The sequence below is a fragment of the Myotis davidii genome, unplaced genomic scaffold (genome assembly GCF_000327345.1).
Source record: "Myotis davidii unplaced genomic scaffold, ASM32734v1 scaffold1458, whole genome shotgun sequence".
NCBI lineage: Eukaryota > Metazoa > Chordata > Mammalia > Chiroptera > Vespertilionidae > Myotis > Myotis davidii.
Genome location: NW_006289400.1, coordinates 98,328 through 101,375, shown reverse-complemented (window position 1 = coordinate 101,375; position 3,048 = coordinate 98,328). Strand labels below are relative to the sequence as shown.

General features: G+C 44.2%; 1 long non-coding RNA gene across 1 annotated transcript in view; it reads left to right on the top strand.

Annotated features, from left to right (window-relative positions):
• LOC107182804 overlaps window positions 1–425 on the top strand; it is a 6,183-nt gene extending 5,758 nt beyond the window's left edge. The window contains exon 2 of the long non-coding RNA XR_001513534.1: window positions 240–425. This is a non-coding gene — a long non-coding RNA (uncharacterized LOC107182804). The remainder of the gene's footprint in view (window positions 1–239) is intronic.
• The last annotated feature ends 2,623 nt before the right edge of the window (window positions 426–3,048 follow it).

Below are 3,048 nucleotides of genomic sequence, written 5' to 3'. Positions count from 1 at the left end.
TAAATGTTATGCCCAGATTTCAAGATCCCCAAGGAAACTGTGCTAGGGTGAGGGACTGAGGCATGGAAGGGTTACAGAATGTTACAGAATGTGCTAAGGAGAGGAAATGGGACATGAGAAATTGAATGTTCTGGGAGGGAGGACTGACGTATGGAGGATTGTGTCAAGGTTAGGAACCATGGAAGAAAAAATGCTAGATTATCTTAGAAAAATAATGTGTTATGATACGCTCTAGCCAGGTGTGACTCTGTTTACCCCCCCTTTGTGCTTATGAACTTTCTATGAACTTCTAAGGTAACACTGTTGTGCTCTAAAGGATCATACTGCACCCTTGATCTCTGCCACATGCTCCGAATCTCCCAGAGAGGGAGATAGGTGTGGTGGCCAGCTGGCCAGCTTAATAAAGGCTCTTAAATTTAAATTCTGAATCGATGGTCTATCTCGTTGAGCCAACCCATAACACTAGGTCAATGGAAACAAGGTGAGATCGGAGCTGTGCATATTTACTTATTAAACACTCACCAGGAATATTCTGTGAGCCTTGGTGTGGCCGGACTGAGTGCAACAACCCAGGCCACACCAAAGGCTCACAGAATATTCCTGGTGAGTGTTTAATAAGTAAATATACACAAGCCCCGATCTCACCTTGTTGCATTGATTTAGGGCAGTGATCGGCAAACTCATTAGTCAACAGAGCCAAATATCAACAGTACTTCTTCAAAATAGACTCGCCTAGGCCAAAAACCAACTTCTGTCAATGGGCCACAAAGTTTCAGTCGCACTATACATGCACACCCGAACGTGGTATTTTGTGGAAGAGCCACACTCAAGGGGCCAAAGAGCCGCATGTGTCTCCCAAGCTGCAGTTTGCCGACCACTGACCTAGGGCGTCCAATTAAAATCAAATGAAAATACATTCTGCATATCAGATATTTACATTATGATTCCTAACAGTAGCAAAATTACAGTTATGAAGTAGCAACCAAAATAATTTTATGCTTGTGGGTCACCAAACATGAGGAGCTGTATTAAAGGGTCACGGCATTAGGAAGGTTGAGAACCACTGGCGTAGGGGCATGAGTGGCCATCCTGTGAGACTGACTGGGCATGGGGTGAAGCATAGTTATCCCTCCTTTGGAAAACTGCTGTTTGAAGTACTCTGATATTCTTAGACAGTCTCTTATTCTGTAGGTCAAAACTGTTATTTTCAGACTGTAGAATAACTTTGTTTTTGGTTTGAGTAGAAAAGATAAACTTAATTGCCTGACCTTGCAAGCTAACAATATTACTGATATGCTGCTATTGATGCCAGGTGCCTGTATAGATATGATACTAAAGGTTACAGGTGTCTGTATAGATATGACAGGTGTTTGCTAGATATGATATGTACTGAAGGTTACAAGTTGTCTACAAAAATAACTGACACAAGGGACTAAAAATATATATAAAATGAGAGTGCTTCCTCCTTTGGGTGTTCAGAATTTGACAGAGGTAATCTGCTCTGAACCTGCACACAATAAAGATGACTTCAAATTAATTGGCTCATTAAGGCGTCTTGTCCAGCTCGCTGATTTTCGATACAACAGGGGTAGAGAGCCATCGGCCATGACACTTGACTGGTGAGGGCTGTGACTGGGGATGGGAGATCATGTGCAGCACTGGTGGAGGTGGGCTTTGGATATCTAAGACGTGATGTGGTTCTCAATATGTGAGGTTGAAGGAAAACACAGTCGGGGAGGGAGGCCTTCATAACAAGATTCAAGGCTGCCTCAATGAGTGTGGACTCTCAGAGTTGGTGTAGAACAGTGATGGTGTACCTTTTGAGCTCGGCGTGCCAGCATTATGAAAAACCCTAACTTAAGTCTTGTGCCGTGTCACATATAGAAATTTTTTGATATTTGCAACCATAGTAAAGCAAAGATTTATATTTTTGATATTTATTTACACATTTAAATGCCATTTAACATAGAAACATCAACCCCAAAAATGAATTTGCGTGTCACCTCTGACACGTGTGTCATAGGTTCGCCATCACTGGTGTAGAACTTAATCCTGTTTGAATTTGCCAAGCAGTCACTACATCACACATGATGAGTAATGAGTAGGAAGTCAAGGAGTTGACTCTCGGGTCTGTGGGTGTGGGAATGGAGGTGGGAGAGAGGTGTGGGAGAAGAGGTGATGTGCCCTTGGAGAGGGAGTGCGAATTCATGGCCACAGGTCACTGGATGTTGCAATAAGGATGAGTCCATTTTTTGTGGTTACTGGCTGAAATGATATGATAGATGATGTATGATATATGATATGACATCATATGAGGAATTTTAGTGTAACTGTCTGAAAAATAGTGGTGTTGTGGTGAGACCTGCCAGGTCCAGACCTTAGGTGTCACATTGATGCACACCTTCCTAGGGTTGTTGAGGGCTGACACATTGATCAGTGGGAACGAGATAGCATATATTGGTGTCACCTGCGCTTGCATATTTGCAGTGGAATGGGAATGGGCAAAGAAAGAGAGAGAAACACATTACAGAGGCTATGAAGTAGACATTTGGAGGAGAAGGTGAGTAGGAAAAAAAGTGCTCTCACCACGGCAAATTTGTGTTGCTTTTGAAGATGTGCCCCTGGAGCTCTAACCGGTTTGGCTCAGGGGATAGAGCATTGGCCTGCGGACTCAAGGGTCCTGGGTGCTTAAGGCAAAGATGAGCCTTTTAGTAAAGAAGTCATAGGCCTGGGGCGTGCCCACCCCCAGGACTACCCAGGTAGGAATGTGTGATCAGAGCCTCCTGTGAAGGTCCTGCCAGTCACTGAGTTTTGTCAGATTTAGGACAGAGCCCCCTTTTTGTTCACAAATACAATTCCAAAAACTAGACCTAGGACAGGGCTTTCTGTGAGCTCTGTGGCTGAGCCTCGGAACAAAACTAATTTAAGACAGAGCAGGAAATAGTTTCTTTGCTCAACTCTCCACCTGCTCCTGGTCTATGCCCTAAGCTGGTCCTGAGCGCCCCCTGGTGTCCAGGATGCTCCCTGCACCCAAGCCCTGCTGTCTCT